Raw genomic sequence first — 17175 nt, 5'->3', positions numbered from 1 at the left:
ACCAATTTTTCACCGCCTCCGTTTTCCTTGAATAAACCTCAACTCCCTCACTAGAGATGATATGACCAGGAAATATCACCTACCTCAGCCAAAACACACATTTGATATACTTGTCAAACAATTTCTTTAAGTACTTGCAACACCACCCTCAAATGGGTCATGTGATCACCCTCATTTTTCGATTAAACCAAGATGTTGTCAAGATGTTGTCCATGAACGCTGCCAGAGTATTTGTGAGACCAAAATTCCGTCTTTGGTATATCTAGTCCAAAATTCCGTCTTTGGTATATCCTCACCTCTCACCCTAAGTGGGTGATATCCCGACCTCAAGTCAATCTTAGAAAAGTAGCTTGCCCCTTGTAGTTGATCAAACAAGTCCTCAATCAGAGGGAGAGGATACTTGTTCTTGATTGTGATTTTATTGAGTTGGTGGTAATCAATACACATTCTTAAGGACACATCCTTCTTCTTCACAAACAAAACCAGAGAACCCCATGGAGAAATACTAGGTCTTATGAGGACTTTGTCGAGCAAATCTTTGAGTTGATCCTTCAACTCTTTCAATTCTGCCGCAGCAATTCGATAAGGAGGAATTGAAATGGGATTTGTATCAAGTAGCAAATTGATGCCAAAATTGATTCCCCTTTCAAGAGAAATACCGGGAAGATCATTAGGAAAGACCTCCGAAAATTCCCTGATTATGAGGATCGACTCAATGGGAGGAATTTCATAATCTAGATCTTGAACTCTTACAATATGGTAAAGAAAACCTTTAGAGATCATTTTGCATGCTTTTAGAAAAGAGATGATACGACCTCTAGTGATAGAATTTCCCCCATTCCACTCTATAACGGGTTCTTTTGGAAAGTTAAACTTCACCAACCTTGTCCTACAATCAATAGAGGCAAAACAATCATGCAACCAATCCATACCCAAGATTACATCAAAATCAAGCATATCAAATTCTATTACTTCATAAGAAACTCTATTCGGCAATATTATAGGACAATTTCTATACACCCTTTTTGCAATAAACGACTCAGCCACCGCAGTAGACTCTAAAAAGGGTTCATGCAAAATGTCGGGAAAAATGTCAAACTTTTTAGCAACTAGAGGGATAACAAAAGATAATGTAGCACCCGGATCTAGTAAGGCATATACTTTAATAGATAAGACTTTGAACATACTGGTCACCACGATGGGAGAAGTCTCTTGCTCACCCCTAGAGCGGAGAGCATAGAATCGATTTTCTTTGAAGCCTCATTTGAACCACGTTCTTGAGCTTGACCACTACCCGTCTCTTGACCCCTCAAATTAGGGAATTCCCTTACCTTATGCCCACTTTTAACACAACAAAAACAATTGTCTTTCCCCTTAAGAGAATCGCCATAGTACTTCTTTCCACACTTCCCACAAGTTGGCTTCTTGGTTGTGAACTAGTGCCCTTTCCCTTCTTAAACTTAGGGTTAGACACCCTATCACCGCTAGCCTTAGGGAACTTTGGAAGGAACTTGATTGGAAACCCACTTCTTAAATTTAGGCTTGTCTTGTATCTCGAGCCTATTGTTTGAAGAACCTCCATCAAAAGATCTTGCCCTCTTAGAATCTATACTCTTCCTCTTAGACCTTAACTCTTTCACATGCTGGAATGGACCATAAGACGGGAAATGTTCATGTTGTCATGTAGCATATCTTAATGACACTCCTCTTGCAAATCATCGGATACCCCATAACAAAGTGACTCATTTTATCTCTAGGATCGGAAACCAAAAAAGGAGCATATTTTGACAATTTTATGAATTTAAAGAGTATTGATGAATACTATACCTCCTTCGTGAAGGTTGATGAACTCCACCATTTTAGCTTCCCTCACCTCCATAGGAAAGAACCAATCAAGAAAAGCCTACTTGAAGATCTCCCAAGTCACAGGACCACCCCTTAATGGCATATTATCCATCCATTGGACATACTATGCTTGAGCCACATCTTGAAGTTTATAAGTGGCTAACTCATTCTTCTAACTAGTAGAAAACCCTATAGCCAAAAGTATCTTTAGACTTCATCAATGAAATCTTGCGGGTCTTCTTGAACCTTAGACCCATCAAAAGTTGGAGGATTCGTCCGAGTGAAATCCCTTAAATGGGAGGCCATAGTAGCAACTTGTTGTTGACGACGGGGTACAACCTCCCTATTAGCTTGGGTCGTCATAGCTTGGTGTTGACACGTGGCTGCTTGTGCTTGGGTAGTCATGGCTTGGTACATTTGGAAGACATCGACCCTTATGTCACCATCCGTCAAAGGTGGAGGATTGACCGGGACTTGGTCATCAGTTTCACCTTCCTCAAGAGGAGGAACTTGATAACTACGAGGAGGATCTCCCGAATTGGCAATCTCTTCTTCAAGCCTTTGTGACATATTCATTCGAGTATTCATTTTCTATAATCATAACAATAGGATTATATGCAAAAGCACACCATAGTATACTCTAATGGAATGATAAATAGATTCAAAGAAAGTGAGATAGACGTGGTTGATATAGAGGAGATATTGACTCTAACATAATTCAACTTCATGCTCTGATACCAAGTTTTTCACATCCGGGTTTACCCCCTAGACGTAACCGGCCTTGTCGTCCTCTTTGAGGACTAAGACTAACCTCTTAGTTTACATCATTACATTCATAGGTCAAATTTAGTGGAAAATTAAAAACTTTTCTATACTTCTACTTGGAGTTTTACATAGACCTCTACATACACGTAACATATATATATCGAGTATACATAGACCCTTCGTATAGGAAGGTTACATAGACTTCTACTTTTATTGCACATTCATACATCCATACATACATACATATATATATATATATATAAGATAGAACGTAGTCTTAAGGATTGTCTACTCTCATAGTTATCTAATAATATTAGCAATTTAAGCATAGCCCTACATCAAAGTAAAGAAGCCACATATAGGCTTTATACAATACGTACTTAAATGAAAAGAGATAGAATATAAGGGTCTTAAAACTAAATCAACAACATAAGCTCGATATTGGCATCGCCCTTGAACAATGAGGACCTACCCCTACTTGAATGATCAAGGATCCAAGCCTTCTTCCAGTTGCCTTCCAAAAACACTTCAACGACCAGAACCTAAAATTTTGGGGAAAAGAATGAATTGGGGTTAGTACGCCACTTTTAATAAGTATGAGACCATATGCACATTTCATAAAATATGCACTTTTCCTTTAAAACCTTTATGTACATTCAACAAGACCATACCAATTAATATTTCATGTTCATTAAGTTATAGGCATGTACATTATGAGAACTACAACATCGAGTCTAGTTAAGTCAACCATACATATCTTATAAGTAGATACATACTCAATGTAACTGTATCATCAAGTCATATTAACACTAAGCATGAATAAGAGTACATTCCAATAAACCAAAGCAACACAACTACCCATGAACCCCTATTAAGCCAACAAGTGCAATGACCAAGCAAGGCCCCATAAACTTACTCAATTAAGTAACCCAACAAGAATCACGACTAACATCCTACTTCACATAACATAGCATTTAGGTGCACATTTCATCTTACATTAACCATATAAATCATAACGTATTCATAAGTGAACTATTCAACATATAGTATCAATAATGTGAAAGTTCATCATATGCATATAATATATCATTATAAGCATAATCATACATAAGAACATTCTCCTAAGACTCCCCTCAAGGCTAACTAGTGCTATGGTTAGGTAGAGTGCCATACCCCAACCAAGACTAAGCTAGACCCCTTAGGTTATCCTAGTTAGAGTTCAATCCTTTAATTCATTTTACCTTTTGGTAACATCTTGCTCTAATCGACATAGACCACATAAGCTAGAGTGGAATCCATTGTGATAAAACCCTACACCGAAAGAAGGCGTACTACTTGACAAGGAAGTACCAAAACATAAAACATAGCAACTATGTGGATCCACTAGCTAGTATTCCTATGGGGGCAACATATTTCAAGAACTAAGGGATATAGTTGGGACCCTTTTTATTTTACATGTATTCTAGTCTCCAATATCAAGAGTATTTTAGTGATCCTACCTTCCCTATGTGGGAAGGGACACGTCTCACTCTAGTTCACTCGCTGCTAAGCTAGAGTCCTTTTTTGAAATGTCTTTAAGCCTTTAATAATAAATCATAGCTTAATTTAGGTCATAGGATCTAACCCTTGTATAAAATAATCATCATCATAGTTTAATAAGAATTGCACGAGTACAAACACTTTCATCACAATTCATGTAGGTGAGGTTAGCACATTAGTATTTCATATCATAATATGGCACATTGGTAGTCATCACCATCCTAATATATATATATATATATATATATATATATATACACCTTAATCAATCTCACAACATACTCAAGACATTTCAATTCAACATCATACCATCCTATCAATCCTAATACAAGGCATACTCCAATATCACATCATTACTTAATCTCAATTAACAACAATTTGAAGTAAAGGATAGAGACTATAAGATTTACAAAGTCTCCTTAATAAGGGCCCGTTTGGATGGGCTTAATAAAAGCAGCTTTAAAAAAGTACTTTTGAAAGTGCCGAAACTTATTTTTAAAATAAGCAGTTATGTGTTTGGATAAAAGTGCTGAAGTTGCTATGCCAAACGTGAAAAGGGAAAAATGGAAGAAAGAGATGTTAGGGTTATGTTGTAATTTGGAGATTGTATAAAAATATTAAGGGCAAACACATAAAAATGTGGTCAACTTAAAACAGCTTATAAGCTAAAAAAAGAAAAGCACCTCTACCCCAGCTTTTAACTTTTGGCTTAAAATAAGTTTTTTTAACTTAAAATAAGTTATTTTCAGTATTGCCAAAAAGCTAAATAAGTCAAAAATCAGCTTTTAAGTCAGTTTGACCAGCTTTTAAGCTGAGCCAAACAGGCTCTAATTCATCACCAAGATTTTACCATAAACCCTCATTTAACCCAATTCTTTTGTATACATCATCATAAATAAATAATCAACATGATAATAAGACTAGGATAAACACTATATCACAATTCAATACTAAATAATAACTTAAGACAAGATACTTAGGTCAATTCACTTCCTAACCAAGATCATCTTCTCAATAACTAGTATGAAAGACTAAAATTCTCTTTAATTTGTTAATGATTTATATAAAAACAGAATCTAAAATCAAATCAATCCATAACCAAGTAATTGAGCCAAATACAACCTACTTTATATCAAAATCAAACCTAGGGTTAAGGGTTAGAGTCATCTTCTACAACCAAGACTAAACCATCAACATTTATCAGAATTAGGTTTAGATACATGTTAATAAATTCATATTATTGAATAGGAAACATAAACAAACCAATTCATGACATAATTTTCGAGATTGAGAAGAACCCACATGAAAACACATCTTTTGAAAACACTTTGAAGGAACCCTTTGAGGAAAGAGGTCTCAAAGGTGAATTAGATCCCATACCTTGTTAATTGATGAATAATTGATGGTGAATTAGTCCCATTACAGCCCCCAAATCCCTCCCCTAGCTAGTTTTCAATGGTGTCTTACAATAGAGAGAGAAAGAAGAGAGAAGGAAGAGGATTTGTTTTGTGAGTTATGTTTGGTCTAATGAGGTCTGGAGTCTTTATATGGAGGGTTAATTAAATTAATTAGACTCCATTAAACCCCCTAATTAACCACATAACCCCTTAATTTATTAAATGAAACTAAGTTAAAATGTTTAGGAAAATTCTATCCTCACAGACAAGACCCCGATCGACAATATGTCTGTGAGTCGACGGTCACTATGCCCTTCCATGCTGCACATCTATCGATGAGTTTAGAGACTATGAAATTTAGCCTCTTAAATGAAATGTCTCAGTGTTGGATGAAGGTTGGCATCGAAGCCCCATCGTTAAACATACGCCCCGTCGATTGACCCTTTGTGGGTGCATACTGCCAGACAATGTTGACACCAACGTGCAAAGGTCCTCCTCAAGGGACCTTGGTCTGTCCTTGGGGAGTCTTACCTGGATGATTCAACAACGTATTAACTTAAACACCTATTAACTACCCTTACACCAATTTTCATGTATTTCCAACTCTTAAAAGCTTGTCAAATAGGCTTAGGCACGCTAGTACCTCCTAGAACTAGTTTACGAACGTCATGGACGTTCTAGGATGTTTTAGTTCCTAGACTTCATAAATGACTTATAAACATTGAAGTAGGCCTTAAACAATGTCTAGACCTCATTAACCCTATGTTAGACTTTACGACACATCGTGGATTTTTGAAATGTTACATTATCCCTCCTTAGGAACATTCGTCCTTGAATGACACTAGAAATCTTTAGAAAAAGGAATAGACTCAAGACTATCAGTTAAGCCAACAACAATATATAACAACATCAATCAGATCACTCACACAAGGCAATTCAAAACTTCAATTACCACACATAAGGCTCAATATTACATTATGAGGATAATCCCTCACAAGAACAACATGATATCATACATGCTTTACATGTGTTAATTATGCCGTCCAACTTATCAACATGCTACATATCATTTCATAAAGACTCATCATATCAAAATTCACAAGATAACTCAAACAATTCAAAGAGAAAAATTTCATGTCAAAATGCACAACTTCACTGTAATTCATTGTAAGACTATGCAAAAATGCACATTTTGCAAGACTTTGCCAAAAATCAAAGAAACTTCAATTTTTGTCATGATTTTCAGTATTAGTAAGAACTACTAACCTTAGGTATCAAATAAATGAGGTTAATGGTACTTCATGTCAGCCTCGGCCTCCCATGTTGCACCCTCAACTAGGTGATTCTTCAATTACACCTTTACGAAAGCTACCTCTTTATTCCTTAACTTCTTTACCTGTCAATCAAGAATTTGAACTGGAACATCCTCATAAGAGAGGTTATCCTTCAAACCAAGACCCTCAATAAAAAGAGTAGACTCGGGATCACCAATACACTTTTTAAGCATGGAAACACAAAAAATCGGATGAACTGAAGCCAATTCACTAGGAAGTTTCAATTCATGGGCAACCTTTCAAACCCTTTGCAATATTTTATAGGGACCCACATAGAGAGAACTAAACTTTCCTTTCTTGCCAAATCTAACCACCCCTTTCATAGGTGAAATTTTCAAATACACCTTATCACCTTCTTTAAACTCCAAATCCCTTCTTCTATGATCGACATAAGACTTTTGCCGACTATAGGCCATTTGCAACCGGTTCGTTATGATATGAACTTTCTCTAAAGTCTAATAAATCAAATCAAGACCAATAAGCGAAGTCTTACAGACTTCAAACCATCCAATAGGATACTTACACCTCCTACCATACAAGGCTTCATAGGGATCCATGGAGATGGATGAATGAAAACAATTACTATAAGCAAACTCCACCAAAGGCAAATGATTGTCCCAATTTCCCTTATAATCAATAATACAAGCCCCAAGCATATCCTCAAGGTTTTGAATAGTAAACTCCGCTTGTGCATCCATTTGGGGATGAAAAGCGGTACTCAACTTCACCTTAGTACCCAACCCTTCTTGGAATGAACTCCAAAACCTGAATGTTAATTGTGCACCCCGATCCTATATGATGGATAATGAAATTCCATGGCAACACATAATCTCATCTATGAAGATCCTAGAATAATCTTCTGCAGAATAAGTAGACTTGACGGGAATGAAGTGAGCGGACTTGGTTAGCCTATCCACAACCACCCATATATAATCATATTACTATTGAGTACAAGGTAAACTCACCACAAATCCACATTGATGTATTTCCACTTCCAAGTAGGGACTTTGATTTCTTGTAGTCAGCCACCCGGTTTAAGATATTCGGCTTTTACTTGTTGGCAATTTATACACTTAGCGACGAAATCCGCTATGTCCTTTTTTCATACCTTTTCACCAATAAATTTCCTAAGTTCATGGTACATTTTTGTCGAACCTGTATGAAAGGAGTAGAGGGACCCATGGGTTTCCATAAGGATCCGGTTCCTCAATTTTCATCTACCTTGGGAACACACAATCTTCCTTTGTATCATAAAATACCATCCCTTCCTAGGGAGAATGCCTCATTGTGCTTGCCAAGGACCGATCCCTTGAACTTCATCAATGATCTGTGTTGTTTGGACTTCACCTCAACTACCAATGATGACTCGGATTTATTTGAACCTTGAAACCACCATTCAGAGATTCTTCCAACCTCACATCCAACCTATCCAACCTATGAACATCTTTCACTATGTGTTTCTTGGCTTCATCTATATGCGACACACTACCCATAGTCATATGACTTAGAGCATATACAACCACATAAGCCTTGCAAGGGTGATAGAGGACACTCATGTCATAATCTTTCAACAATTCTAACCACCTTCTTTGTCGGAGATTCAACTCCTTTTGGGTAAACACATATTAGAGACTCTTATGGTCGGTAAACACATCAACATGAATACGATACTCAATGTAACCCTATCATAAAGTTGTATTGACACTAAGTATAAATAAGAGTACATTCAACATAACCAAAGCAAGACAATTACCCATGAACCCCTATTAAGCCAACAAGTGCAATGACTAAGAAAGGCCCCATAAACTTACTCAATCAAGTAACCCAAAAAGAATCAGGACTAACATTCAACTTCACATAACATACCATTTAGGTGAACATATCACCTTACCTTAACAATATAAATCAACACGTATTCATGAGTGAACTATTCAACATATAGTATCAAAAATGTGTAAGTTCATCATATACATATCATTATAAGCGTAACCATACCTAATAGCATCCTCCTAAGACTCCCCTAAAGGCTAACTAGTGCAATGCTTAGGTACAGTCCCATAACCCCAACTAGACTAAGCTAGATCCTTAGGTTATCCTAATTAGAGTTTAATACTTTAATATATTTTCCCTTTTGGAAACATCTTGCTCTAACCGACATAGACCACACGAGCTAGTGTGGAATCCGGTGTCATAAAACCCTACACCGAGAGAAGGTGGACTACTTGCCAAGGTAGTACCAAAACATAAAATATAGCAACTATGTGGACCCACTCGCTAGTATTCCTATGGGGGAATATTTCAAGAACTAAGGGATATAGTTGGGACCCTTTTATTCTACATGTATTCTAGTCTCCAATCTCAAGAGTATTTTAGTGATCCTACCTTCCCTATGTGGGAAGGGACACGTCTCACTCTAGTTCACTCGCTGCTAAGCTAGAGACCTTTTTTGAAATGTCTTTAAGCCTTTAGTAATCAATCATAGCTTAATTTAGGTCATAGGATCTAACCCTTGTATAAAATCATCATCATCATAGTTTAATAAGAATTGCACGAGTACAAACACTTTCATCACAATTCATGTAGGTGAGGTTAGCTCATTAGTATTTCGTATCATAATATGGCACATTGGTAGTCATCACCATCCTAATATATATATACACCTTAATCAACCTCACAACATACTCAAGACATTTCAATTCAATATCATACCACCCTATCAATCCTAATACAAGGCATACTCCAATATCACATCATTACTTAATCACAATTAACCACAATTTGAAGTAAAGGATAGAGACCATAAGATTTACAAAGTCTCCTTAATAATTCATCACCAAGGTTTTACCATAACCCCTCATTCAACCCAATTCTTTTGTATACATCATCATAAATAAATAATCAACATGATAACAAGAATAGGATAAACACTATATCACAATTCAATACTAAATAATAACTTAAGACAAGATAATTAGGTCAATTCACTTCCTAACCAAGATCATCTTCTCAATAACTAGTATGAAAGACTAAAATTCTCTTTAATTTGTTAATGATTTATATAAAAACAGAATCTAAAATCAAATCAATCCATAACCAAGTAATTGAGCCAAATACAACCTACTTTATATCAAAATCAAACCTAGGGTTAAGGGTTAGAGTCATCTTCTACAACCAAGACTAAACCATCCACATTTATCAGAATTAGGTTTAGATACATGTTAATAAATTCATATTATCGAATAGGAAACATAAACAAACCAATTAATGACATAATTTTCTAGATTGAGAAGAACCCACATGAAAACACATCTTTTGAAATCACTTTGAAGGAACCCTTTGAGTAAAGAGGTCTCAAAGTTGAATTAGATCCCATACCTTCTTAATTGATGAATAACCTAGAGCAACACTTACAAAGTGTAAATTCAACATTTATAAGCCTACATGTAGCACAAATATATATAATATATTTACATACATACAAGTGACCTAAAACACAAAATGAACTAATCATTAAATTGAAGCTATATATTTCAAACGAACTTCGAGAAATATTTCATGTACAACCAAAAGATAGTATGTGTTGTGTACATACCCATACTTATACATCAATATTCTAAATGTGTACACAATAAATCAAATATGTATTAAACTTTTACAATAGTTCAAAAACTCTTCATCATCCACTTCAAATTTGATCACCTCCATTTCCATACACAAATAAGATATTGCATTAGGGTTCAAACTTCATAAGAAACAATATAAAATATTTGGTGTTATCCAATAACCATGATGCACGCAAACTAACACAAACAATGTTAACTGCTTGAATATAAATTCCTCTAGTAAACAAATCTGTTCCATCAACACAAAATTAAGAAATTTAACAATTAATCAATTTAAAATTTCAGCTGTAATGGAAAGCGTGACGGACCATCGTAGCCATGATGGTCCGTCCTGTATGTTCATCATGAAGATCAGAGAAGTAGCAGAAGAAATTTGTTCAGCTGTAACGGAAAGCGTGACGGACCGTCGTAGCTATGGCGGTCCGTCCTGCATGTTCGTCATGAAGATCGGAGAAGTAGCAGAAGAAACTTGCAAGTATCACAGTTCATGGGTATGACAAATAATAACATGATAATTGTTCAAGGAAAGATAAAGTATCACAGTTCCACAAACTTTTGGGACATAGAATTCACTAAAGGAAATCACAAAGTATCAAAAAAGTGAGTTTACAATTAATAATGATGGAGTTGGATAATAATTCAATTAAATCCCATCATATACAAACACAATATAAAAGATCTAGTCATAGAGAACTCAAGACATAATCTGGATTCACAGCAAAAACATATATTAGGTCAACTTATCAAGAAAAATACAGATTATGTAGATGTAAGAAGAATCACAAAGTAGTACAAGTTTGCGTAATTCTTATTAAAATACAAATATAATAACACTTACACTTGATGAAGTTTGTTTTAAGCTTAAGTTCTTCAATCTTCAGCTCTTCTCTTCAGTCTTCAACGTCCTCTCTTCGATCTCCATCTTCTACTCTTCGATTTAAAGTTTTGGAGAAGAAAAATTGTGTGCTTTTTCATATAGGAAGGAACCTGCGTTGTGTTCTACTCTTCAGCTTTGGCCAAAAATAATGGGAAGGGGAGTTGAAAATGTTGGAGGGAATCAAATATTTTAGTGATTTATTTGAAAATGTTGGGGGGAAACTATAGGCAACACTTCTATAGTGTTGTTTTTACAATTATAAAAATAGGACCCTTTAAAAGTGTGGCCATATATATACATAATTGTTGCCATTTATTTCATACTATGACAATGCTTATAAAGTGTAGTCTATATCATTAAATGGTACACTTTATAAGTGTTGCCAATATTATCGATGCGAAAAGTTAAAAAATTAGGCTACATTTAAAAAGTGTTCCCAAAAATATATTAGGCAACACTTTTCAAGCGTTACTCAGATATATTGTAGTCGTAGGCCTAAAATGGTGTAGTGTTCTATCTTATGAAGACTTTAATAGTATTAAGAGATATTCTTTATTTCCTTTTATCATCTAGATTCTATGGTAATAAGTACTATATGTCTTATTGACTTTGTATTGGGTAAGTCAAAGATTCGTATTCTTTAAACAGCTTTAATGTGAGACAACTTTCAGACTTTCTTATGTATGTTTATCATGTTTCTATAAGAATAGCATTAGTTATCTTCTATATGAGACATCTAAGTATACCTCACTTAGTATATGCAAAAGTTTTTAATTTTTCTGCATTTTTAACTGATGATATGTTATGACAAATGCTAAGGTCTTGTCTGAGTCCTCTGAGAGTACGACGACGGCGGTTGCATTTAGGGGGTGCTCTCCAGATGTGATAAACTTGGTATCAGAGGATAAAGTTATATAAACTAGGTTCGAGGTCTCACTAAACAACATCATATAGTGTTTTTATCAGGGTTGTGAAGCGCTCCACCAATATGAATGAGATGCTATGTGATGATTAGGAAAATTCTCTTTTCTTGGTAATCTTATGTCGTGCCTCTAGAGTGTTGATACTATGTGTGCTTTTTAGCATCTAATCCCTTTCTTGTGGTTATAGGCGATGAACACAAGAAGGACATCCGCGAAAAGAGTATGAGCTGAGAGTGCGAATGCGGGAGCTATTCCCAAGGAAGTCGAGTTCCTTCTCAAGTACAAGCAGCTGTGAATAAGGCTTGTTACAAATTGGCTAAGCCATCACTGCTCAAGGTCAAGCCATTAAGGCACAAGCTAACAGGGATGTTGTTCGTCGAGATAACCAAAATGCTGGTAATATAGCTAGCCGTCTGAGGGATTTTACGAGGATGAATCCCCTTATTTTCTTTGGACCAAAAGTTGAGAAGACCCCCAAGATTTCCTTCATGAGGTCTATAAGATCTTGTTTGCCATGGGGGTGAGTACTACTGAAAAGGCTGTGCTTGTTGCTTATCAACTCAAGGACATGACTCAGACATGGTACAATCAGTGGAAGGATAGTAGGGCTTTAGGAGGTTGTCCCGTGACTTTTGAGATTTTCAAAAAAGGCCTTTGTTGAAAGATTCTTCCCAAGGGAGCAAAGGGAAGCAAACGTAGAGGAATTCATCAAACCTTTATCAAGGATGTATGAGTGTTAAGGAATACTTCTTAAAAGTTCATTAAGATGTCTAAATATGCTTCTTCTTTGGTTTCCAATGCTAGTGATGAAATGAGCTATTATGTAACCGGGGTGTCTGAAGATTTTGAAGAACAATGTCATGAAGCTAGGCTTCATGACAATATAGATCTTTCTAGGTTGATGATTCATGATCAACAAGTAGAGGAGAGTTGTTTAAGGAAGAGCAATAGGGAAGCTAAGAAGGCAAGATATTTTGAAAGATGTTCTTCCAAGAGTAGGCTTGACATTCAACAGAAGCCTAAGTTCAAGAAAAAGTTTCCAAACTAGTCTCCTTCAAATGTCTCCAATACTCGCAATGATAGGGTGTCTAATCTTAAACCTCAAAAGGGGATAAATGTTGATCTACCAAGAGAAAGACCAACTTGTAATAAGTGTGGTAAGAAACATGTGGGTGAATGACTTGTTGGAACTAATAGTTGCTATGGTTGTGGCAAAGGTTTCCATATGGTGAAAGATTCTCCTAATATGAGGAGTCAAGGAAAGGAGATTAGCTAAGATCAATCTAGAGGTCCTAACTCCGAAGCTCAAAAATAGGAACCGTTTTATGCACTCAAGGCTAGGAGTAAACAAGAGAGCTCTCCCGATGTTATGATTGGTATGTTACAAATCTTATTTGTTTAATGTTTAGGATTTGCTTGATCCAGGTGCTACCCTTTCTTTTGTTACACCTCTGGTAGCTAGGAAGTTTGATGTATATGCCGATGTTTTGATTGAAACCTTTTCAGTTTGTACCCCAATGGGTGACTCTGGTGTTGAAAAGAGAGTCTATAAGGAATGTCCTTAATGTTTCCCAATAAAGTTAGTCTTGTTTATTTGGTAGAACTTGAAATGTTTGATTTTGATATCATATTGTGTATGAATTAGCTTTATGCTTGTTTTGCTTCCATAGATTGTAGAACGAGGGTAGCGAAGTTTCAATTCCAAATGAACCCATTTTAGAGTGGAAGGGGGAAATTCTACGCCAAGGGTCCAAATCATTTCTTGCTTGGAGGCTCGTATGATGATAGCCAAGGGTTTTCTATACCATGTAGTGAAGGTGAAGGATCTAGAATGTGAAAATCCTTCGATTGAGTCAGTATCTGTAGTTAGGGAATTCCAGAGGTTTTCCCAAATGACCTTCCAGGAGTTCCTCCCGAATTGAAAATTGACTTTGGCATTAACTTGTTACCGAATACGAATCCCATTTCAATTCATCCATGTTGGATGGAATTAACAAAATTGAAAGATTTGAAGCTCCAACTCAAAGTTTTACTAGACAAGGGTTTCATTAAACCTAGTATTTATCCATGGGGTGCTCCAATCTTGTTTGTAAAGAAGATGGATGGGTCCCTTATAATTTGCATTGACTATCGCCAACTCAATAAGGTCACCATAAAGAATAAGTATCCTCTCCTTCGGATTGACGATTTATTTGATCAACTCCAAGGTGCTAGCGACTTTTCCAAGATTGAAATAAGGTCAGGATATTACCAACTTATGATGAGAGGTGAAAATTTCCCCAAAAAACTTTCAGAACTAGATATGGTCACTATGAATTCCTAGTGATGTCTTTTGGTTAACAAATTCCCCGGTGGTGTTTATGGGTCTAATGGATAAACTTTTCTGAGATTACCTCAACTCATTTGTGATTATGTTCAATGATGATATTTTCATAGATTCCAAGAACGAAAATGAGCATGAGAGTCACTTGAGGTTGTCCTTGCAAGTCCTCAAGGAACAAATTTATGCAAAATTTAGCAAGTGTGGATTTTGGTTGAGGTCGGTTGCTTTTCTAAGCCATCTTATCGCTGGTGAGGGAGTAGAGGTTGATGCAAAGAAGACGGATGCGGTCAGAAGTTGGCCTAGACCTTTGACTCCTACCGACTTAAGAAGCTTCTTGGGTCTATCCGGGTCCTATACAAGGTTTGTTGATGGATTTTTGTCCATTGCTTCTCTTTTGACAACTTTGACCCAAATGAAGGTGAAGTTTGAGTGGTCGGAAACATGTGAAAATGGTTTTCAAGAGTTTAAGGATAAGATTACCTAGGCTCCGATGTTGACTTTATTAGAGGTTCATGAAGGATTTGTAGTGTATTGTGATGCTTCCTGAGTGGGCTTGGTATGTTTCCTCATGCAACATGGCAAAGTGATAGCTTATGCCTCTAGACAACTCAAAGTTCATGAGAAGAATTATCCATCTCTTGAACTTGAGTTAGCAGCTGTAGTTTTTTCCCTGAAAATATGGAGACACTACTTCTATAGCGTACACGCTGATGTGTTTGCTGACCATAAAAGTCTTAAATATGTGTTTATGCAAAAGGTTTTGAATCTCCTGTAGAGAATATGGTTAGAACTTTTGAAAGACTACGGAATGAGTGTCATTTACCACCCGGCAAGGCCAAATATTGAAGAAGAGAAGAAGGAACTTGTGAAAAATGTTAATAGGTTGGCTCGTTAGGTGTGTGGTCAGATGATTCTCCAAATGGTGGTTTCATGGTCCATCATAACTCTAATTGATCATTAGTGGTTGAGGTGAAATCTAAGCAACATCTTGATCATCTATTGATGGATTTGAAGGAATCAATTCTTGGTAAGCTCAATGAGTTATTCTCACAAGGGAGGGGGATGATGTTATTAGGTACCAAGGGATATTATGTGTACCAAATGTTGAGGATTTGAGAAATAGAATTCTAGAAGATGTCTATGGTTCCCGTTATTCTATTCATACGGGTGCCACCAAAATTTATCATGACCTTAGAGATGTCTATTGGTGGAATGGTTTAAAAAGGGACATAACAAAGTTTGTTGAAAGGTGTCCAATTGCTAAATAAGTTAAAGCTGAGCATCTTAAATCGGGTGGTTTAACCCAAATCATGGATGTTCCTACTTGGAAGTGGTGACCCATCAATATGGACTATGTTATTGGGTTGCCTCAAACCCAGAGAAAAAATGATTCCATATGGGTTATTGTGGATAGGTTGACCAAATCTTCCCACTTTATTCCTGTTAAGTTCACTTATACCTCCGAAGATTATGCAAGAATCTACATTAATGATATTGTGAGTCTTCGTGGGATTCATTTTTCCATCATTTCAGATAGAGGTGTCCAATTCACTTCTCATTTTTAGAAAGCCTTCAAAAGGGCTTAAGTATTCAAGTGATACTAGCACCACTTTTCATTCTCAAATTGATGGGCAAGCGGAACATACAATTCAGACCCTTGAAGATAGGTTAAGAGCATTTGCTATTGATTTCAAATGAAGATGGGATGATCACCTATTATTGATTGAGTTCTCCCAGAACAATAGTTACAATTCGATCATCTCCATGACACCTTTTGAAGATCTTTTATGGTAGAAGATGTAGGTCTCCAGTTAGATGGTTTTAGGTTGGTGTTTCCTCAATCCTTGATCCTGAGATTATGTATGATGTAGAGAAAGTTCGAGTTATAAGAGATAGAATGAAAACATCCTATAGTAGGCAAAAGTTTTATGCCGACAATAGGAGAAGAGATCTTGTGTTTGAAAAGGTGATCATGTCTATTTGAAGATTTCACCTATGAAGGGGGTAATGAGATCTGGTAAGAAGGGGGAGTTAAGTACCCGATATGTTAGTCCTTATAAGGTATTACAATGGGTTGGAAAAGTTACCTATGAGCTGAAACTACCTAGTGAAGTAGTTCGGTTCATCCGGTGTTTCATGTTTTTATGCTCGAGAAATTCATAGGTGGAACGATGTCTGTTCTGCCTATTGAAGGTTTAGGGGTGGATGAGAACCTCTCCTATGAAGAGGTTCTGGTTGAGATCCTTGATCCCCAAGTCAAGAAGTTGAGGAACAAAGAGGTTGCCACCGTAAAAGTTCTATGGAGGAACCATCTTTTTGAGGGTGGAACATGGGAGGACGGAGCGGACATGAAGTCCCGCTACCCTAATCTATTTACTCCTTGATGTTAGACATTCCTCTTAATAAAGCAAATAATGAATAGTACAAAATTTACTTGTTTTCTTGATAGGTGCATGTTTTGGTAAAAGTTGTACTATAACATTCCGGAAAATCATGTCTAATTAAGATCCCAGTATGCCCTTAGGATAGAATATTAGGGGTACATAGGC

This window comes from Solanum lycopersicum, chromosome 1, assembly GCF_036512215.1.
Source record: "Solanum lycopersicum chromosome 1, SLM_r2.1".
In the NCBI taxonomy this organism is placed as follows: Eukaryota; Viridiplantae; Streptophyta; class Magnoliopsida; order Solanales; family Solanaceae; genus Solanum; species Solanum lycopersicum.
Note: the sequence above shows the minus strand (reverse complement) of the source record.